Raw genomic sequence first — 24390 nt, 5'->3', positions numbered from 1 at the left:
GGACTACCTGATGATACAGCTACAGGTATAGATGCAATTTCCATTTCCGATCATGCTTCTGTCTTTCTGGATTTATCTCTCTCTCCCCCTACACCATCCTCTATTATATGGAGACTTAATGAAACACTTCTGGAGAACGAAGAGGTCAGGGATGATATAGCGGCACATATTCAGTTATACTTTAACACTAATTCGGGTTCGGGTCCTTCAGTTCCTATGGTCTGGGAGGCCCATAAATTATACAGGGCATCCTTATTTCCTGGGGGTCTAAACTGAAAAAAGATCTTCAGAGACAGGTGAATAAGTTGCTTGCAGATATCTCTGCCCTGGAAAAGATTAATAAGCGTACGAGGGCTATTGCTCTCCATTCTGAATTGTAGGCATTGAGAGAGAAGCTCCTCACTCACCTTCAGTTAAAGGCGACCAACTCCTACCTTCACTTCCGTCACAAGTTGTATGCACATGGCAACAAAGGTGGCAAACTTATGTCCACCCTTCTCAAAAAAGCGAGGGCGAAATCACACATTCATGCTATCCATGATTCTAGGGGGGCCCTACATAGATCCTCACATACTATGGCTACCTTATTCAGGGACTACTATCATTCTTTGTACAACCTGACACAGGGGGACACAACGGTGCAGGTCAGTGAGAGACACAAGCTCACAAAGCTTTTTTGCATGATTTAAATCTGCCATGCCTGACGCCTAAAATGGGCCAGGAACTTACACATTCCGTGACTGAGGAAGAGATTACTAAGATATTGGCTTCCTTCCCTCCGGGTAAGAGCCCAGGTCCAGATGGCCTTCCTCTCTCATATTACAAGAGGTTTTGTGACCTTTTAACTCCGAGACTCACGGAATGGTGTACAGCATTGTTTGATGGGGAGAGGTTACCGGGCCAGTCCCTTGAAGCACATATCACCCTGCTGGCAAAAGAGAGCAGGGATCCAACAAATTGCAGTAATTATCGAACTATATCCCTCCTAAACTTAGATTTAAAAGTTTGGGTGAAACTCCTGTCCATGCGTCTCAAAATTTTTTTTACCTTACCTGATAGGGAGAGAACAGACTGGTTTTGTCCCAGGTAGAGAGGGTCGTTCGAACACTTGGAAATTATTACTGGGTATGCATGAGGCGGCATCTTCTAAAACCCCCCCTTGTCCTTCTCGGTATAGACGCAGAGAAGGCGTTTGATAGAGTCGATTGGCACTTTATGCAGGAAGTCTTGAGGAAACTGCAGATTCCAGCCCCCTATATTAGTGCGGTGCTCTCTCTTTACTCTAATCCCACAGCCTCTCTCCTAGTGAACGAGGTCATCTCACCTTCTTTCCCCATAGGGAATGGTACCCGACAGAGATGCCCCCTTTCGCCCATCCTCTTCCTACTGGTCATGGAGGCACTTTTACAGAAGGTACGTTAGACGACAGGAGTAAAGGGTCTAGTCACACAGGGAATGGAACTGAAATTTCTTGCCTTTGCAGATGACCTCCTTTTCCTATTAAATGACCCGGTAGGCAGCCTACCAAACCTCCTTGAACTGTTTGAACAATTTAGTGTGATCTCGAATTTTAAGGTCAACATCCAAAAGTCGGAGCTTTTAAATATCTCCCTCCCCAAAAATCTGCAAACAAAACTAACATGTTCGACCCCGTTCGATCCCTAAAATATCTTAGAGTTCATTTCCTGAGTAGTGTCACCAAACTATATGAACTTAACTACAAACCATTATTGAGAGAGGTGGGGAGATTATTGGTGGAATACGACCTCCCTATGGTATCATGGTGGGGAAGGAAAAATGTTTTGTCCTGTTACATACTACTGAAAATAAGTTACACCATGAGGATGTTGCCAATAGGCTTACCACAATCTTTCTTCAAACAAATCAGATCCCTTTTCTCTAGATTTGTATGGAGATCGAAAAAAACGAGCCTGGCGCTTCTCTTTTCTGATTAGAAGACACACAGAGGGGGGCATGGGTCTACTGGATGTCAGGAAGGTGTATAGAGCTATCCAGTTGCAGAGGTGGATGGAGTTTGTGGCCCCTGCACCTGAGCTGAGTAGTACCCCCGGTGGCAACATAGCTGTCCTCCCGCCAGATGTTCTTGAATCCCTTTGGGTGCCTCCTAGGGAACGTTACCGCCCAGACTCTCTTAAAGTGCTTTTCCAGGGACTTCATTCCACGTGGTCTGACCTATCATCTTCTCTTTCTACTACTATCTCTCCACTTTTACCTGTCAGCCTCATACCTGTAGTCGTGAACAGAGCATCAACCACTTTTCACTCAATGTGGCACAACATGAAGGGGATGACTCCTATTTGTTCAGGGATGGAGTGGCGCCGACATAAGAAACGCTAAAGGAACTCCTCCCGAGACAAAGGTATTCCTTTTTGCATATTAATCATTTTATATCTTGCTGCACACAGTTTTGGAAATTACATGAGGGAGGGAGCTAATGAGGTTTGAGGAATCACTCCTTCAGCCTCAACCAAAACAGAGAAGGTTGACAGCGCTCCTCGCTCTCTCTGACCAATCTTTACGACAAACGACACCTCACTTCGTAAAATCATGGGCCCAGGAATTACACTTGAAGTTGTCAGAAACCGACCCTGCACTCATACTTAAACACTCCAGAGGTTTCTCTAGGTGTATTACAATGCAAGAAACACAATACAAGATCACGACTAGGTGGTATAGAACACCAGAATTTTTGTACACTCATGGCCTCTCTGAATCTAATATTTGCTGGAGATGCAAGTTGCAAGTTGGCTCACATGCACACATCTGGTGGACCTGCCCGGCTATAGCACCATTCTGGAAGGAGGTTAATAGAATTATAGACTCTATATTACAAACTAAAATTCCACTTTCACCTGAGGCTTTCCTTCTGGGGCTGCCGTGCCTGGGTTACTCCCCCGGAAGGGACTCACTCATTACTCATCTGTTACTGGCTGCCAAATCCATTATTCCGCTACGATGTCTCCAAACGGAACCGTCCTCTATTGAGGAATGGCTAAAAAAGGTCCACCAGGTGTGTAATTTTGAAGAGATGTCACACAGGACACTACGAACTCACAACAGATTTTTGAAAATCTGTAAGCCTTGGTTGAGCTCGCAGTTATGTATAGACAGAGATAAATAAATGCTACTGTACACTATCTCTAGGCTCCAATAATTAGACGGCGGCACTGACTGGTCAGGTTTTGGTGGACAAATAGGTGGACTCACTGTTTGGATGTGTATCATGGTCTGCTGAGCTACACTTCGCTACTGCCGGTTTCTGGACACTATTCTGTAACACTCTTGAAACATCACTTGCCTCCCAACCTCCCCCTTCCCTCTCTACCCCCCCTCCCTTCCCTCCCTATTCCATTTCTACACCCTAGCATACTTACCCCAACATTTGTTAATGTATTTCTCAGGTTTTTATAATTCTTTATAGTGATAACATTGTTTGGCACTTGCAAGGGCTCTGTTGATGCCCATGTTGTTATTATTTCTGTAAAACTGAATAAAAAGATATTTGATAAAAAAGAAAATTCAGATGGCCCAGGCACCGCTGCATCAGACTCTGGAATGTAGCAGGGGCATTACATAGCCCAAACAGCATACCCTTAAACTCAAACTGTCCCATGGGTGTTACAAAGGTGAAAAGTGAATAGTTCCATCTTTTTTCTTGACTCTCTGACTCTCTTGAATTACATCCGCCATTTTGGTCAGAATCTTCTTGACGATCTGGTACAAGCCTGGCACAATCGGGTGGTATCTCTCTTTAATAGGTGGGCTTTCTTTAATATAATCTGTGTGCTGGATCATAGACGTATGTCCAAATTCTGTGGGGTGTATGCTGAAAGACTCATGGTACCTTCTGGCGACGTTGACGACTCCCTTGACTTCCCTTGGGGTAGTATCGTCTCCTACTTAGTGTTGCGCCCACCAGGGCTCAGGAGTACTGGCATTGGATCCTTCAGTCACTTAGGCCACATGCTGTTGGGCCACCTTGTGTTCTGTTAGGATGTCCCTTGACTCTATGAGATACAGCTGGAGTGTACTTAGGTAACACAGTAGCAGCATCAGACAGATTGACTAACTGGACAGGGCCTCTCCCGTTGGTCACTGTGACAAGGCTTCTCGTAGCTCAGACAAGGGGATGATCTTCCAGCTGCATAGGCTCCAGCAGGGCTTGATAGTCCTTGTTCCTTACTCCAGGACGTGCACAGCACCAGATGATGATCTGTGTTGGGCTGCAGGGTCACTGACCTGATATCTTGGACTCGTATTCTGCAGATTTCACCCTGCTTGTTGGCCTACTTCTGCTCCACCGGTAGAACTTTCAAGTGGTGCTGCGCAGCCCGCTGGCCTGAAGAAGGCATGCAAGAAATCTACTATTTTAGCGAAACAGTTTCTTATAATGTTCCTCCCCAATAGAAACTCATCAGATCCTTTATCTGACACATTAGTTACAATCACTCCCTGCCCTCTAAGTACATGCTCTCCCAACTGAATGGTTGACTCCCAATATCCATGTTTGTGTATTTGTTTCCCGTTACCCGCCACAACTCTAAAGTCAACATCATCAGGCTCACACAGTAAACTAGCATCCCAATACTTATAGAAAACATTTTAAGGTATAGTGGACACTTGTGTCCCTGCATCTATCAGCACCTCCAACTGTACACCTTCTACAACAATTTTACATAGGGGCAGGAGGTGACATAAAGTGCGAGTCCTGACTTAGGTTGTTTGGGGTTTGGACCTGGTGACTGTTTTCCGGTACGCAACCTCAGGGGAAATCCATTTAAATCCCAACACTGCATCTTCCAATGTCCTGACTTATTGCAGCAAGTACAAAAGGGTCTTTGAGTCCCTGAGGGCCTATTGGGCGGAGGATTGCCATGGTTAAAATTGCGGGGAGCAGGAACAGGGACAGGTTTTCTATGAGAGGGCTGTTCACGGTCAGGTGGAGCGGCCTGGGTGGCAAGCTCCTTTACTACCTTAGTAAAATGTTCAAGGTCCTGCTTAAGACTTTGTAGGTCAGAGGCTGTGGTGACTGGCAGAGCAGATGATACTGGGGTGGGGGGCGGTAATGGTGGTGGTACAGGCCTAACTACTGCCCCTAGTGGCTCTTGGACAAGGGTACAAACTTCCTCTAACTCAGTCCCGGACTAAATCACTTGAACAGCCAGTCTCTTAAAAGCAGGGAAGTACAAATTAGGGGTTTGGACTGTTAGCATTCTCAACTGGGCTTTGTCCCACTTATTATGAGCCCCATCGATAAATCTGTCCATAAACACCTTGCTACCCTGCTCGGGAGTTATGCCATTTAGTTTTGGACAGTCTCTAGGACATTCTGTAGGGCTACAGCATAAGCTCTTAAGGTCTCACCTGGCTTCTGTCGCCTTTCATACAGCCGGAGATGTAACTCCGACAGAGAATGTGACTCAAATACCTAGTACAGGCCTTTAAAGATCTGCTTTACAGTTGCCTTCTCGGAGGCTGGCCAGGTGCGGACTTCCTCTAGTGCTGACCCCTGCAGTTGATCTTTGAACATTGGCACCTGTTGATTAGGAGGGAAAGAGTAAAAGACAAACAGACTCTGGATCCTTTCCTTGAAATCCTTCACCATGAATACGGTGCTGACGCTGAAACACCAAGGTTGTTGATGGGGACGGCAGGCAGGACTGTCAGTATTCCGGCCACTGGGGCAGCAGCTGATCCAGCTGCTGAAGATGAAGGGGCACTGTCGCCTGGTTGATCTGGAGAGCTGGGTGCTTACATCTTGTAGACTTTTTGAGTACGCCATCACTTTAAGAAGAATTGAGGGTGTAGTAACTTTAAGATGAATTGAGTACACTGTAGCTATAAGATTAATTGAGTGTGCTGTCCCTTTAAGATGCTTGGTGAGGTGCTGCAGCGGATTAGTCTTGGCTGACGAAAACACTCTGGATGACGCTCCCCCACTATGTGGCAGGTACCCAGTAACGCTGCTGGGCACTAGGGGGTTAACGCTACTCGCCACCGGTACTGGAGACTTGCTAATGATGATCGTTAGTATATGCAGAGTCTGCTGCAGCAGGTGCTTGACTGGGGACAGTGGAGCCGGACGCAGCCGTCGGAATCTCCAATACGGCTGCGCCCAGGGAACTTCCTGTTTTGGTCTGGTTGGTAAAGTCTTCTCCTGTGCAACACGGGCAGGATCTTCATTTCCTCCTCATAACACTGAAGAGGCGTCACCACTAGGAACCGACAGGGTGGATCTGCGACCGATCACGTGCGCGGGAAATGCCAGGCTACGTTAACCCTTTCAGATACTAACTTCTTACACTCCAAAGTGACAATTAACAGTCTTTCCTTCCCCTTTCCCTCTATTTCACGAGCTAGTAACACTTTGCAATAACAACAGTCCCGTAGACATTTTCTGGCAAAAATTCTGTTGCATCAGCATGAGACTTTTACAGACAGTTTCAGAGACAGTTTCAGGGGACATGTAGGGATTCTGCATGCAGAGGACAGTACGGGGCCACATCATCCTGTACTGGGACACCACATATATTTTATCCTAAGAATATTATTAAAAGTTAAGTTTTACGTAATGCATATCCTCAATACTTGTGCACACTAGCACTTTTAGAAAAGAGACTGTTTTATTCTGCCTACCTGCCATTTCACAGGGTATTTAGGTGTAAATAGGGAGAGTTTCCTGTGTGGGGCTGTCCTTTTTAGGGTAACACTTGCCAAGAAGGGAATTAATAAGGGGAGAGTAGGGCCTTACGGGGGAAGTTTTTACCCCCACCTGCTACAATGGACAATATGTTGTTCCCTTCCACCTTTCGAGGAAAGTGTTACTCGTCTTAAAAAGGGCGGTCTCACACAGGAACCTCTCCCTATTTCCACCTAAAAACCCTGGGAAATGGCAGTGTTTGCAGGTGGAAAGAGGGAGAGGTTCCTGTGTGGGGCCACCCTTTTTAGGGCGAGTAACACATGCCAGAAGGGAATTAATAATGCGAGAGTAGGGCCTTACATGGGAAGTTTTTACCTCCACCAGTTACAATGAACCATACGTTGTTCCCTTCCACCTTTTAGAGGTCTTTGCATCACATCAATACTTGGTGGTGTAGGTGGCACATGGTGTTTTTTGCACACCTTTCCTTTTGTTTGATTTCCAAAAAAATTTGGGTACATATATTTTATCCTAAGAATATTATTAAAAGTTACATTTTACATAATGCATATCCTCAATACTTACTTGTGCACACTAACACTTTTACAAAAGAGACCGTTTTCTTCTGACTTAGCTGCCTCAGCTATTATTCTGATCCTGCCACCCGCCAGATGCCACACATCTGATGCCAAGTTCTCCTTTTTTAATCCACCTTCTTTACTGGGTACTGGAATTGTCACCCACCGTGCCACTATGTCCCCGGGTCACTTTCAGGACTCCTGATGCTACTGATGCCACCTCCAGGCTGTTTCATTCTGCCACCATATGTTCTCTTCATGCTTCTGCCACCTCCAGGCTGTGTCATTCAGCCACTATATGGTCTTCTCATGCTGCCGCCTGTCACGATGCCGGCTGGCAGGTAGTGGATCCTCTGTGCCAGAGAGGGATTGGCGTGGACCGTGCTAGTGGACCGGTTCTAAGCCACTACTGGTTTTCACCAGAGCCCGCCGCAAAGCGGGATGGTCTTGCTGCGGCGGTAGTGACCAGGTCGTATCCACTAGCAACGGCTCACCTCTCTGGCTGCTGAAGATAGGCGCGGTACAAGGGAGTAGGCAAAAGCAAGGTCGGACGTAGCAGAAGGTCGGGGCAGGCAGCAAGGATCGTAGTCAGGGGCAACGGCAGAAGGTCTGGAAACACAGGCAAGGAACACACAAGGAACGCTTTCACTGGCACTAAGGCAACAAGATCCGACGAGGGAGTGAAGGGGAAGTGAGGTGATATAGGGAAGTGCACAGGTGTAAACACTAATTGGAACCACTGCGCCAATCAGCGGCGCAGTGGCCCTTTAAATCGCAGAGACCCGGCGCGCGCGCGCCCTAGGGAGCGGGGCCGCGCGCGCCGGGACAGAACAGACGGAGAGCGAGTCAGGTAGGGGAGCCGGGGTGCGCATCGCGAGCGGGCGCTACCCGCATCGCGAATCGCATCCCGGCTGGCAGCGGAATCGCAGCGCCCCGGGTCAGAGGACGTGACCGGAGCGCTGCCGCGGGGAGAGTGAAGCGAGCGCTCCGGGGAGGAGCGGGGACCCGGAGCGCTCGGCGTAACAGTACCCCCCCCCTTGGGTCTCCCCCTCTTCTTAGAGCCTGAGAACCTGAGGAGCAGACTTTTGTCTAGGATGTTGTCCTCAGGTTCCCAGGATCTCTCTTCAGGACCACAACCCTCCCAGTCCACTAAAAAAAAATTTCTCCCTCTGACCTTTTTGGCAGCTAAAATTTCTTTGACCGAGAAGATGTCTGAGGAGCCGGAAACAGGAGTGGGAGGAACAGACTTGGGAGAAAAACGGTTGAGGATGAGTGGTTTGAGAAGAGAGACGTGAAAGGCATTAGGGATACGAAGAGAGGGAGGAAGAAGAAGTTTATAAGAGACAGGATTAATTTGACACAAAATTTTGAAAGGACCAAGATAGCGTGGTCCCAACTTGTAGCTAGGGACACGGAAGCGGACATATTTAGCGGAGAGCCATACCTTGTCTCCAGGGGAAAAAACGGGGGGAGCTCTTCTTTTCTTATCCGCGAACTTCTTCATGCGTGATGAAGCCTGTAAGAGAGAATTTTGGGTCTCTCTCCATATGATGGAAAGGTCACGAGAAATTTCATCCACAGCGGGCAGACCAGAGGGCAAGGGAGTAGGGAGGGGGGGAAGAGGGTGACGGCCGTACACCACGAAAAATGGGGATTTGGAGGAAGACTCAGAGACCCTGAAGTTATACGAGAATTCGGCCCATGGGAGGAGATCTGCCCAGTCATCCTGGCGGGAGGAAACAAAATGTCGCAAATAATCACCCAAGATCTGGTTAATCCTTTCTACTTGTCCATTGGACTGGGGATGATATGCAGAAGAAAAATTTAATTTAATCTTGAGTTGTTTACAGAGAGCCCTCCAGAATTTAGACACGAATTGGACGCCTCTATCCGAGACAATCTGCGTAGGCAATCCGTGAAGACGAAAAATGTGTACAAAAAATTGTTTAGCCAACTGAGGCGCAGAAGGAAGACCAGGAAGAGGGATGAAATGTGCCATTTTGGAGAATCGATCAACGACCACCCAAATAACAGTGTTGCCACGGGAAGGGGGTAAATCAGTAATAAAATCCATACCAATCAGAGACCAAGGCTGTTCGGGGACAGGCAGAGGATGAAGAAAACCAGCGGGCTTCTGGCGAGGAGTCTTATCCCGGGCACAGATAGTGCAGGCTCGCACAAAGTCCACAACATCCGTCTCCAGAGTCGGCCACCAATAGAAGCGGGAGATGAGTTGCACAGATTTCTTGATACCCGCATGACCTGCGAGATGGGAGGAGTGACCCCATTTGAGGATTCCGAGGCGTTGGCGAGGAGAAACAAAGGTCTTTCCTGGAGGAGTCTGCCTGATGGAGGCAGGAGAAGTGGAGATCAGGCAGTCAGGTGGAATGATGTGTTGCGGAGAGAGTTCAACTTCTGAGGCATCCGAGGAACGAGAGAGAGCATCGGCCCTAATGTTCTTATCGGCAGGACGAAAGTGAATCTCAAAATTAAATCGGGCAAAGAACAGAGACCACCGGGCCTGGCGAGGATTCAGCCGTTGGGCAGACTGGAGGTAGGAGAGGTTCTTGTGGTCGGTGTAGATAATAACAGGAGAACTTGATCCCTCCAGCAGATGCCTCCATTCCTCAAGTGCTAATTTAATGGCTAGAAGCTCTCGATCCCCGATGGAGTAGTTCCTCTCCGCTGGAGAGAAGGTCCTAGAGAAAAAACCACAAGTGACAGCATGCCCGGAAGAATTTTTTTGTAGAAGAACAGCTCCAGCTCCCACTGAGGAGGCATCAACCTCCAATAGGAAGGGTTTGGAAGGGTCAGGTCTGGAGAGGACGGGAGCCGAAGAAAAGGCAGACTTGAGTCGTTTAAAGGCGTCTTCTGCTTGAGGAGGCCAGGACTTGGGATCAGCATTTTTTTTGGTTAAAGCCACGATAGGAGCCACAATGGTAGAAAAATGTGGAATAAATTGCCTGTAATAATTGGCGAACCCCAAAAAGCGTTGGATAGCACGGAGTCCGGAGGGGCGTGGCCAATCTAAGACGGCAGAGAGTTTGTCTGGATCCATCTGTAGTCCCTGGCCAGAGACCAAATATCCTAGAAAAGGAAGAGATTGGCATTCAAACAGACATTTCTCAATTTTGGCATAGAGTTGGTTGTCACGAAGTCTCTGAAGAACCATACGGACATGCTGGCGGTGTTCTTCTAGATTGGCAGAAAAAATTAGGATATCGTCCAGATATACAACAACACAGGAGTATAACAGATCACGAAAAATTTCATTGACAAAGTCTTGGAAGACGGCAGGGGCGTTGCACAGTCCAAAGGGCATGACCAGATACTCAAAGTGTCCATCTCTGGTGTTAAATGCCGTTTTCCACTCGTCCCCCTCTCTGATGCGGATGAGGTTATAGGCGCCTCTTAAGTCCAATTTAGTGAAGATGTGGGCACCTTGGAGGCGATCAAAGAGTTCAGAGATGAGGGGTAAGGGGTAGCGGTTCTTAACCGTGATTTTATTAAGACCGCGGTAGTCAATGCACGGACGTAGGGAGCCATCTTTTTTGGACACAAAGAAAAATCCGGCTCCGGCAGGAGAGGAGGATTTACGGATAAAGCCCTTTTTTAGATTCTCCTGGACGTATTCGGACATGGCAAGAGTCTCTGGGGCAGAGAGAGGATAAATTCTGCCCCGGGGTGGAGTAGTGCCCGGGAGGAGGTCGATAGGGCAATCATAAGGCCTGTGAGGAGGTAGAGTCTCAGCTTGTTTTTTGCAGAAAACATCCGCGAAGTCCATATAGGCCTTAGGGAGACCGGTTACTGGAGGAACCACAGAGTTACGGCAAGGGTTACTGGGAACCGGTTTTAGACAGTTCTTGGAACAAGAGGACCCCCAACACTTGATCTCCCCAGTGGACCAATCCAGGGTAGGGGAATGAAGTTGAAGCCAGGGAAGTCCAAGGAGAATTTCCGAGGTGCAATTGGGGAGGACCAAAAGTTCAATCCTCTCATGATGAGATCCGATGCTCATAAGAAGGGGCTCCGTGCGGAAACGTATGGTACAGTCCAATCTTTCATTATTTACACAATTGATGTAGAGGGGTCTGGCGAGACTGGTCACCGGGATGTTGAACTTGTTGACGAGAGAGGCCAAAATAAAATTTCCTGCAGATCCAGAGTCCAAGAAGGCCACTGTAGAGAAGGAGAAGGCAGAGGCAGACATCCGCACAGGCACAGTAAGACGTGGAGAAGCAGAGTAGACATCAAGGACTGTCTCACCTTTGTGCGGAGTCAGCGTACGTCTTTCCAGGCGGGGAGGACGGATAGGACAATCTCTCAGGAAGTGTTCGGTACTAGCACAGTACAGGCAGAGGTTCTCCATACGGCGTCGTGTCCTCTCTTGAGGTGTCAGGCGAGACCGGTCGACCTGCATAGCCTCCACGGCGGGAGGCACAGGAACAGATTGCAGGGGACCAGAGGAGAGAGGAGCCGAGGAGAAGAAACGCCTCGTGCGAACAGAGTCCATATCTTGGCGGAGTTCCTGACGCCTTTCGGAAAAACGCATGTCTATGCGAGTGGCTAGGTGAATAAGTTCATGTAGATTAGCAGGAATTTCTCGTGCGGCCAGAACATCTTTAATGTTGCTGGATAGGCCTTTTTTGAAGGTCGCGCAGAGGGCCTCATTATTCCAGGACAATTCTGAAGCAAGAGTACGGAATTGTACGGCATACTCGCCAACGGAAGAATTACCCTGGACCAGGTTCAACAGGGCAGTCTCAGCAGAAGAGGCTCGGGCAGGTTCCTCAAAGACACTTCGGATTTCCGAGAAGAAGGAGTGTACAGAGGCAGTGACGGGGTCATTGCGGTCCCAGAGCGGTGTGGCCCATGACAGGGCTTTTCCGGACAGAAGGCTGACTACGAAAGCCACCTTAGACCTTTCAGTGGGAAACAGGTCCGACATCATCTCCAGATGCAGGGAACATTGGGAAAGAAAGCCACGGCAAAACTTAGAGTCCCCATCAAATTTATCCGGCAAGGATAAGCGTATCCCAGGAGCGGCCACTCGCTGCGGAGGAGGTGCAGGAGCTGGCGGAGGAGATGACTGCTGAAGCTGTGGTAGTAACTGTTGTAGCATAACGGTCAGTTGAGACAGCTGTTGGCCTTGTTGCGCTATCTGTTGTGACTGCTGGGCGACCACCGTGGTGAGGTCAGCGACAACTGGCAGAGGAACTTCAGCGGGATCCATGGCCGGATCTACTGTCACGATGCCGGCTGGCAGGTAGTGGATCCTCTGTGCCAGAGAGGGATTGGCGTGGACCGTGCTAGTGGACCGGTTCTAAGCCACTACTGGTTTTCACCAGAGCCCGCCGCAAAGCGGGATGGTCTTGCTGCGGCGGTAGTGACCAGGTCGTATCCACTAGCAACGGCTCACCTCTCTGGCTGCTGAAGATAGGCGCGGTACAAGGGAGTAGGCAAAAGCAAGGTCGGACGTAGCAGAAGGTCGGGGCAGGCAGCAAGGATCGTAGTCAGGGGCAACGGCAGAAGGTCTGGAAACACAGGCAAGGAACACACAAGGAACGCTTTCACTGGCACTAAGGCAACAAAATCCGGCGAGGGAGTGAAGGGGAAGTGAGGTGATATAGGGAAGTGCACAGGTGTAAACACTAATTGGAACCACTGCGCCAATCAGCGGCGCAGTGGCCCTTTAAATCGCAGAGACCCGGCGCGCGCGCGCCCTAGGGAGCGGGGCCGCGCGCGCCGGGACAGAACAGACGGAGAGCGAGTCAGGTAGGGGAGCCGGGGTGCGCATCGCGAGCGGGCGCTACCCGCATCGCGAATCGCATCCCGGCTGGCAGCGGAATCGCAGCGCCCCGGGTCAGAGGACGTGACCGGAGCGCTGCCGCGGGGAGAGTGAAGCGAGCGCTCCGGGGAGGAGCGGGGACCCGGAGCGCTCGGCGTAACACCGCCTACTCCAGGCTTTGTCATTCAGCCACTATATGGTCTGCTCTTTCTGCTGTCAACTCCATGCTGTGTCATTCAGCCACTACATGGTCTCCTCCAGCTTCCGTTACCTCCAGGTGGTGTCACTGCACCACCATGTGTTCTCCTCATGCTGCTGGCACATTAAATAAAACTTCTTAGGTTCATCTATTTGAAATCTTCAATTTAAATGTTAAAAAATATCTTTAATATCTTTTTTTTAGGCCCTATGGTCTCGTCAGGCTGTTGCCACCTCCAGGCTTGGTCATTCAGCCACTATGTGGTCTCCTCATGCTGCCGCCACCTCCCTGCTGTGTCATTGAGCCACTATATGGTCTCCTCATACTGATGCCACCTCCAGGCTTTGTCATTGTGCCGCTCTGAGACAGTGATTCTAATAGCGACGCCTCTAATCAACATGTCACACTGAATAACAGTATTATTTCACTACCCCAGCACACACCCTATGCGTGTTTCAGCAAGGAAAAGTGTTCTACACCCCTATTGAGGCTCTCTGTAGGCCAGAAATAGCCGTTTTTAATACACATTCAACACAAGTAAATTCAGACCTAACCAAATTTTTTCTGAAAATTCGGTGAATTGACCGAATCAAATGTTTCTAAAATTCGCTCATCTCTAGGCTCTATCATGGGAATCACACTATAGAGTGATACAACATCACAAGTGAGCCATGATAGATCTGGGTCCCACTTGAAATCCTTGATAGAGACCAATAATTCTTTAGTGTCCCTGATGTAACCGGGGACCCTGACCACTAGTGGCTGTAGGAGACAATCCACAGCTGGGAGATTTACCCTAAAAAATTTACGGTTCTATCCAGTGAACTCTCGAGCACCATGCATGGACTAATTTCAACATGTAGTGGAAGAGTGGCTTTTTGATTTAGAAAGATCCAGAATCACAGAGGGTTCTTCACCATCCAACACAACTACACATGATCAGAAAGCCCTAAATAGTGTTGAGCGGCATAGGCCATATTCAAATTGGCATTTTTTTGCGAATATATGGACGAATATTCGTCATATATTCGTTAAATTCGCATATTCGTAATATTCGCGGTATATTTTTGCATATGTGAAAATTAGCATATGCAAAAATTAGCATTTGCAAAAAATTTGAATATGCGAAAATTTGAATATGCAAATTTTCGCATATGAGAAAATTCGCACGCCAGTCTCACACAATAGTATTAGAGCCTTCTTTACACCACACAAGCTGGAAGCAGAGAGGGATGATCACTGTGATGTGTACTGTGAAAAAAAACAAAAACGAATATTCGTAATTGCGAATATATAGTGCTATATTCGCGAATAAAATTCGAATTGCGAGTATTCGCGAGCAACACTAGCCCTAAAAAGAGATTTTTTGGATGTAATAGTCAGACCATCAGATAAGGGCAAATCGGTGGTTGTGTTGGACCGTGAATTATATCACAGTTTGCTTTGGGACATGCTTGGGGATGAAGTCACATACAAAAAAGTTTCCAGGAACCCAACAAATGAAATACAGATTAATCTCAGAAACATCTTGAGTGAGGGCTCCACACTAGGTATTTTTTCTAAAAACATGGAAGAAAGACTTTATGTCTTCAATCCAGTGTGTCCCATATTCCATATTCCATTGTTTGCCTAAGACGCATAAAAATGTGTTCCCTCCACCCCTTTGTCCTATTGTGTTGGGAACAGGATCTGTCATTGAGAAATTATAAATGTGGTTAGATAATCTCCTACAACCAATATTGGTCAGGGTCCCTGGTTACAGGATTTCAAGTGGGACCCAGATCTATCATGGCTCACTTGTGATGTTATGTCACTCTATAGTGTTATTCCCCACAATAGATCCTAACGAGCTTTAGAGTACCATCTAAAAACATACAGCAATTATGTTGTTATGATGTTATTTTACAACAATACATACTTGATGTTACTTTTTTTCTGCTTACAAACAATTATTTTTCTTTTAATGGATCTTTCCTCCTGCAGACCAGGGGTTGTCCGATGGGGGCCAAATTCTCATTGACCAACCCCTACATGGCTCTGTGGGAGGAAAGATTCATCCATACACCAGACAATCCATTTCTCCGCCACATCACCTGGTATGGTCGCTATAAAGATGACATCCTGGCGATGAGGCGGGGACCCTGTGACTCCACAATTATTGACAATTTAATTTATTACCTCAATAATAACTCAGATAATCTTACTTTCACCTGAAATTTCCATCCCTCAGAAATGTTTTCTTATGTCAGCAAGAAAATGCAACTTTCGGAAATCCTGTATTACCATGTTTTTTCATGGGATCCAATTATTCCCAAACCCAATACCTGTACCAATACCCATTTCCTATGCAGGGAGCACACAATGTGGAAAAAGTAGGTGCCCTTCATGCAAGTATGTGATTAAAGGGGTATTCCAATATTTTTTTTTATTTTCCTATGCTACAGGGACTGTAAAGTAAGGGTAGTTCATAATATAGTGTCTGTACCTGTGTGCGACGGTTTTCTTACAATTCTTCTGTGATTTTCTCCCCAATATTTATTTTTAACAGCATACAAAATTACTGTTGTCTCAGATTTTTCCCAGGTTGCAATGCGGCTGAGACCTGACTCACTAGTCAGCTGATGACAGGGAGCCTGTCTGCTTCAATGGGTGGAGTGATCGCTTGGTGGGAGAGAGATCAATCTGCAACTAATGCAACAGCTGTAGGCACCCTGAATGAAAACCACAGGTCTTTTGAATGGATGCAGCTCATTTATGTTTCAATGGGTGGGGTGGCTAATGTGTGGGTTGGAGGAAAATGGAATTATGGGATTTGTAGTCAAAAAAGAAAAACTCAAACATTAAATGCCAGTTCACAAAAAGCTAGCCACAGTGTTATGGTTATCTCACAGCACAGCCATTTATTCCCAAGACAAGTGCAGATCCTTCCTAAGCATGTCCATTACTGTCTGACAGGTACGTACTAAAATTACCTTATGGAGGATAACCCCTTTAAGACTCAGGAGATCTCATCTTATGCCACTGATTGCACATATTCCATTAATACTTAAACTTATACTTTCTTTTGTATCCGACCATGTGGTCTATTGCATTAATTGCACAGCTTGCCATGTACAATATGTTGGCTCTACCTGCCATAAATTAAAGACACGGATCTCTGAACTTTTAGCAGGGTTTCGCGTACAGGGACTTGTTCACACATGTGCGCTTTCGGGCACGTCCCGACATTTACAAGAATATCATGCAGGGAACCGTTCCACCTTACGGGTGATTACCATTGAGAAAGTGATCTGTCCACCCAGAGGTGGAGATTGGAGGAGCAAGCTGTTAGCACGTGAGGCATACTGGATCATAAAACTCGTTCTGTTATCAAGCTGCATTACTAATATTAGCAATATTAATCTCTATACGTGTATATAGTTCACAGTATGCATTTGATGATTATAGCTTCATTCATTTCATTGATTTGTATTTACATGCACTGTCATAAATATACTTGCCCCCTACATATATTTTTACAGTATATAACTATACATCTATAGCGGCTATACCAGGAAATACTACTGTTTCATCTTGTTTTTGCTTTTGTGCTTTATTTAGCTTTGTACATTTATTTTAGTTTTATCCATTACTGAGTATAGGGTTAATTTCAGGAAACAGGAAGTCAGGTGACCATTGGAAATGTGAGAAGGGGGAATTTGCCTATCTCAATGGTTTCTATTTCTTTGTGCTCAATATTTCATCTGTTATGCCTTGAAAAGGCGAAACGCGTTGGTGTTTGTTGCATATTATAACCTCTCCATTCTTTTTGTATGGAATTTTTTATACCATGGATTAAATAAAGCTTGAAGTTTTTATACTATTCACCAAGTATGGACTAGAGTGTTGGTTTCCTCCCTTGGTAAAAAAGATTCCTTTTATCCTTCTCATTGGATTCCCAGTACTCAACACCCTGATGATGCCATCTACATAATTGGTGACAGAAATGCGTAGGCGGTATTATATTCAAGTTTTTTTTTATTCCTGAGCTAAGAGGAGGCTCAGCTCAGGGATTAATTGTGGTAAGTGATACACATACTGATCATAGGCGGTGTTGTGTATAAGGATATCCCCTTGAGCTGTAAAGTTATCCTGCTCAGGGTTCGATTATGGAAAGGGACACTATTGTTAATCGTAGTGTTCTATGTGTAATAATTTTGGAGCTGAGTGGTATTCCTACTCAGGGAAGCCTGGTACTTGAAATACTGTACTTTAGTGGACTATCGGGTATGGTTGGCTGAGAAATAAGATGTGGACTTAGTTGTTATGGACCATACACAGTAGCACTCATTAACTTAGATTTTATATATTTTATCAATAAAAGTTAAGTATTAAGGCTAACCTTTTTGCACTTTGGTGTCATTTTTGTAAATAACAAGTGTTGTCACAAGGGGTCAGAGGGAGTTTAGTTTAGGGAGATGAGGAATTCATCAGGCTTTTTAGACCATTTTTTTTCTATCTAAAAAAGTCACATTGTGGTAGACCTTGGGGGGGGTGTATGGTACGGATAGTATGATGCTGGTATATGAGGGGTTAATATTAACCTAGTCACTCTTGATGCCAGGGTGAGGCCTGGTTTGCTGAATCTATGTTCCGGCCTATAGCCGCCCTTCCCAGAAGCGATAGGTGCAATGAAATGACTGAAGGTCCACAAGCAGATTTAACTTGAACTTGAATAACTTTACTGCAGTGCTTGCAATATCCAAATGCGTAGTAACAGCCTCATATAACAGTTCTTAGGTTGCTTAGCGACTGGCAGAAGTTGTGGACCTTGCATTAATCTTATAGTCTCTGAACTTAGGGAGTGATGTGCAGATCCGTCTGGATTTAGGGGAAATATTGGGTCCGGTGATACTGCAGAGTGCTTAGGGGATGATACACTCTATCATTTAGATCATTCAGCCGTTGCCGCAAGGCTCAGATCTAACTCACTGCGATTACTGCTTTACAGGTCTTGCTTGCTTGCTATCCCAGGAACAAGAGAGAGATAAGATGGCCGCCACTCCCTTATATGGGCAGGGGGCATGGCGATTTTGATTGGTCCGAACGTCTGCCACTCACTTTACATGGTATCATGGGATTGCTTACATCACAGGATCTATATACGTTGCAAAACCCAAAATGAGGCTAGAGATACCAAAGTGAGGCCTGGAACGCATCCAGAATGAGGCTTGGAATGCATCACATGACCCGAAGGCCCTGCGACACCATGGAAACAAGTAATTAACCATTTATATGCAGAAATAATACTATATACATTATTCTATGGATAAATTAGGAATCTATACACTATAATAGAGGCCACTAGGGGCGGACTGACTAACAGATATTACTAAGTCCTAGGGACTCTGGCTACGGGGATCCATAGATAAATAAGTACCGTATGAAATGCGGTACTGGGACACCACAACATCAAAAGTCTCAGTCACTTCTTCAACTTTTAATGCAACTTTCGCTTTAGATCAGTCGCACAAAAGTTGCAGCTCCCATCCTTTATACACTAACCCACACCGATTTACTTCAGCCCTAAAAAGTACTCTAAGCGCTACACACCGGTACCCCCCACCCCCACTCCAACCCCACGCGGGTGCTGGCCACCCCCCCCCATATATATTTGGCCCCCGCAGTGTTTATATACATATATATATATATATATATATATATATATATATATGCCCCCCGCAGCGCTTTTATATATTTATGCCCCCCCCCGCAGTGCTTCTCTATATATTTATGCCCCCGCAGCGCTTCTCTATATATTTATGAACCCGCAGCACTATGTGTAAAGTATTGTATTAGCGCATTGGGCAAAATTGATTAGGGGGGGGGTGACTCTTGAATTGGGAGATAAAGGGAGATAAAAGACAAGGCGACTTTTCATGACTAAAATAGTTAAAAAAAAGTAGACAAGTATTGATGAATTTCCCTAATATTAAAAGCTGGTTATAAATGTATTATTTATGATATAACTCTATTCAATTTCATATATATTGAACAAAAATGTGAAACTTATAGAACAAATATACTGTATATTGTAGGTATCAACACGCCTGCATGTTTTTATGTGTGCTGTAAAAAAACAGCATGCACTTAAATTACAGGTTACGACTAACACTTGCTGGTAAACTGATTACTACCACAATCTACTAAACCATTGAGGATACGAGGACTGAAATTGCTACCTAATGAGTATTGAAATTAGCATTAAAAATGTATTTGCTGGTAAAAGTGAATTACTTCTGCATATTCATTATAATTTAGCGCACTTAACTGTTTAAATACCAATTCTTTCTTACATTCCACAGCACAGTTAGGGAGGTTTTCCCAGATTAGAAAATAAGGTGTGTTTTCAAAGGGGTTATCCAAGAATAGAAAAACACTGCTAATTTCTTTCAAGAACCGCTCCCCATCTTTCTCCAGGTTGGGTGTGGTTTTATGACTTGGCTCCATTCTTTCTAATGGAACTGAGCTGCAGAACCGCACTCAACCTGGAGACAGACGGAGAGAGGTTCTTGAAAGAAATTAGCAGCGTTTTTCTGTTCCTGGATATCCCCTTGTTTTCTAATCTCAGTCAACCCCTCTAACTGTGCTGTGGAATATAAGAAAGAATCGGTATTTAAACAGTTAAGTGCGGTTTTATATCATTACCACTAATCTATTTGCATACTTGCCCTTGACAGCGGAACTACAACTGTCCCTGCACTGGAATAAAGTGCAGAGGCGCAACATGGTCCAAAACAATAAACAACACTGTACTGTACTGTAAATGTGTTTATACAGATGAGACCAGTGGGTTGAGGTTTTCATTTTTATAAAGTTTACAAAAAAATTTACTTGGATTTTCCATAAAATTTGTGGTATAATAAGTAGTGTTGGGCGCGAATATTCGCATTTCAAATTTTTATCGTGAATATCGCGAGTTTGCAAATATTGCGTATATATTTGCTATATATTCAAAATTACGAATATTCACTTTTTTCCACATTTGCACATATTGGCATATGCGCATATTCGCATATGTGAATATTCGCATATTCCTTCTTTTCACTTGTGGGCCAATTAGATGTATGTAAATACACTTGTCAGAGGATATCAACAACATCCCTAGCAACCAATAGTAAAGTTGCCTACCCCCTCACTGTTTTCTTCCACGAATATGGGAATGTGCGAATATGCGCATATGTGGAAAAAAGTGAATATTCGTCATTTCGAATATATAGCGAATATATTCGCAATATTTGCAAACTTGCGAATTTGCGATATTCGCGATAAAAATTTGAAATGTGAATATTCGCGCCCAACACTACCTATTATACCACAAATTTTATGGAAAAATCCAAGTTAATTTTTTTGTAAACCTTATAAAAATAAAAACCTCAACCCACTGGTCTCATCGGTGCAAACACATTTTGTGTCCTGACCTGTTTCCTTGACCTAAGTACAGTGTTGTTTATTGTGTACAGTGTTGTTATAAAGACTAATATTCGTCCTATATTCGCGAAATATCGCGAATTCGAATATGGACAATGCCGCTCATCACAAATAATGAGTAATGCTGATTTTAAAGTACAATTGGTCCCGCATAAAACAAGCCCTATAGGTGAAAATTTTTAATAAAAACACAATAGAAAAAAAATCTGCATCATCAAGGGGTAGGGTAGAGGTTTTCTTTGAGTACCCCTGTTTGACCATCCAAAATATTAGGTTGTATGTAGTCAATACATCTCCAGATACAGCCACCAATCTCTCCAAAAGTAAGGTATCTGAGTCTATGCCAAGAATTCCCAGTCACCATGCAGAATATTAGCACATTTCCTATCTTATTTTGATTTGCATAGCTTTCTGCACAGCATAATGTTTTCTAGTTGTGTATAATATTTAAATAGATAGGTATCTGGCACATTCATTACTTTCTGGATAATGCTGCACAATCAATCATAGACGCAGCTTTTGCCATTTCTTATCATCAGAAGATTTTATGTTAATGGAGTTATTTTATTTATTATGCTATTTTGTTACATTTATATTTTTTTCACTCCAGTAGCTTTGCCTGATTTTTCCACTTGATAGGAGACAATTAATGTCCATAAATGCACATTACTAAGATTCATGAGTTACCAATCCATTGCAAAGTGCCAAGACAATATATAAACCAATTATGTGATAAGCAACATTTAGATACAAGTAACAATGCTTCTCGTGAACTGGACTGCATTATGGTAATAATTATAAATGAAATATCATGGTTAGCAGAAGCTAATAGTGTGTTTTAAATGTCTCTCTGAGCCAAAGAACAGTTTACATGACACACATTTTATTTTCCCTACTTCTTGTGCACTAAATTAGGTTTATTTTATCCCTGAAATCTCTCCAGGTGTATAATCGCTTTTGAAATTTGTGTTATTTATTTCAAGAAATCCTAAGTTCAAGCTGTATTTGTGGTGCCACATAATTGTCTAGACATTTCTATCTGCAGAAATAACTTCAACAAAATCCCTTAAAGGGGTACTCCGCTTTAACATCTTATCCTCTATCCAAAGCGTAGGGGATAGGGGGCCAGAACACGGAAGCTTGCAGCTTCCGCGTATGTGATGTCATGCCCCCTCTATTCAGGTCTATGGGAGAGGGCATGACGGCTAGTATATAGCTGTCATGCCTCCTCCCATAGATGTGAATGGAGGGGGCATGGTGGCTGGCATCGCCAGTCATCAGGCACGGAGCGGAGTTCGCTCCGTGCATGAATGACAGGGAGCTGCAGCAGAAATCCCTTGGATAGGCCATAAGATGTTTAGAGCGGAGTACACCTTTAAAATGACAATTGGTGTTAACTGGTTAACGACCAATGACATGTATACATGTCCTTGTGCTGTTAACTGTGTATAGAGCGGGCTCTCGACTCAACTGCGCCATACCGGCCAGCCCCTAGCTGATTCTTGTAACTGAGGGCTGGCTTTAATAGCCGACATGCGGCAATCGGCGTGGGCAGCTATTAACCCTTTAGATCGCCACTGTCAAAGCTGACAGTGGCATTTAAAGGGACCTTTAAACACTCCCTGGTGGTCCAGTAGGGTGGACCGCCTCCCAACAGCGCGATCATGTGGGGATGATCTACTGCTGAGGTAGCCGCAGGGCTTACCTCTCTTCCTCCGCTGTCCATGGCTCTGAGATTGATAAAGCCTGGCTGGACCAAGCTTTATCAATCGAGTGCACAGATAAATGTATTGCTATGGAACTACATTGATCTGTATGAGGAATCTAATGATTCCTCCTAAAATTCCCCTAAGGGGACTAATAAAGTGTAAATAAAAAGTTTAATAAGTTTTAAAAAAAAACACATTAACCCCTTCCTTAGAAGTTTAAATCACCCCCCTTTTCCCAAATTCCTTATAAAAAACATAATAAAAATAAACATATGTGGTATCACCACGTGTGTAAATGTCCGAACTATAAAAATATAATGTTAGTTAAACCTCATGGTCAATGGCGTATACATAAAAAAATGCTAAAGTCCAAAATTGCGTATTGTTGGTCACTTTGTATACTCAAAAAAAAATTATAAAAACCGATCAAAAAGTCCCATCAAAACAAAAATGGTGTTGGTGAAAACTTCAGATCATGGTGCAAAAAATATGCCCTCACACAGAAGAAATTTTAAACCTACTAATTTTCAAAATCAACAAAATCAACAAAATCAAACCTATATAAGTTGAGTATCATTTTAAACATATGGACCTACAGAATAAAGATAACGTGTAATTTTTACAGAAAAGTGCACTGCATAGAAACGGAAGCCCAAAAAGTTACAAAATGACACTTAAAAAAAAAAAAATTTAGCCCCACAAATATTTTTCTTCTGCTTTCACCGTAGATTTTGTGGTCAAATTATTGATGTCATTACAAAGTAAAATTGGTGGTGCAAAACAACAAGCCCTCATTTTGGTCTGTAAGTGGAAAATTTAGAGCATTATGATTTTTAGAAGGGGAGGGGGAAAATACGAAAGTGCAAAAATAAAAAAAAAACGTGATCCTAAGGTGTTAAAGGGAATGTGTCCCCTTATTTTTACTGATTAGAGCCAGATAGTGGTGTGCAATTGATTTGTGGTGTGCAATTGATATATGATTGCTAGCTTTTCTCTTTCTTTTTTTTGGTTGACATTTAGTAGCAGCTTATTGCACCCAAGTTTCATTGTAGTGATGCCCATCAGTTTTCTCTATTTGTATAGAGCCAGATAGTGGACATCACTTAGTGAAATGCATTGCATCAAGTCCCATTTACATAGGAAACAATAGTCTGGAGATTGTTCTAGGGATGCTTTGTGACTGGTGCAGAAGTCGTTGTGCAGGGAGGGAGAGGAGGTGAGCTGTGACCATCACTTTATCCCATCTTATCTATATATTGGTCTTACTTTTCACTGTGATGCTGTGTGTGATGATAAGTAGGAGATTACTGGAAATGTTTCTGTACAGAACAGGAAGTATCAGATCTTTGTAATACTTATGCTGCTTTCACACTATAAAGTTGCTCCGTTTTTAAGACCCGTTATAATGTCCCGTTAGGAAAACCCTTAAAAACGGCCGTTGAAAGGCCGTTACAAAATCCCATACGGCATTTACAAAATCCCATTCAAGTCTATGGGATTTTGTAATTAGCAGTTATCACCTTTTATAGCCCCTTATGAATTATAGATGTTATTTGTGACGGGAGAAAAAACATTACATGCACAAATTTTTCTCCTGTCACAAAAAACGTCCGTTATTCATAACGGCTATAATGGGTGATAACGGCGAATCACAAAATCCCATAGACTGGAATGGGATTTTGTAACGGCCATATGGGATTTTGTAACGGCCTTTTAATGGCCGTTTTAAAGGGTTTTCCTACAGGAACATTAAAACGGGTCTTTAAAATAGAGCAACTTTATAGTGTGAAAGCGGCCTTAGTGGAGGGAATAAATACTGATCGTAAAGCTACATCACCGAATATCCAAAGCTGCTGTCAACAGAATGGGCATTGGAATTATCATAGTACATGATAACACTGTGAACGTCTTCTAATGTGGCATTAAGTCAGATGGTACTAACTTTATCTGGTTACCAAATGGAAAAGTCTCACTATTAATCTGAA

This window comes from Hyla sarda, chromosome 5, assembly GCF_029499605.1.
Source record: "Hyla sarda isolate aHylSar1 chromosome 5, aHylSar1.hap1, whole genome shotgun sequence".
Lineage (NCBI taxonomy): Eukaryota > Metazoa > Chordata > Amphibia > Anura > Hylidae > Hyla > Hyla sarda.
This window is presented reverse-complemented; position numbering follows the sequence as displayed.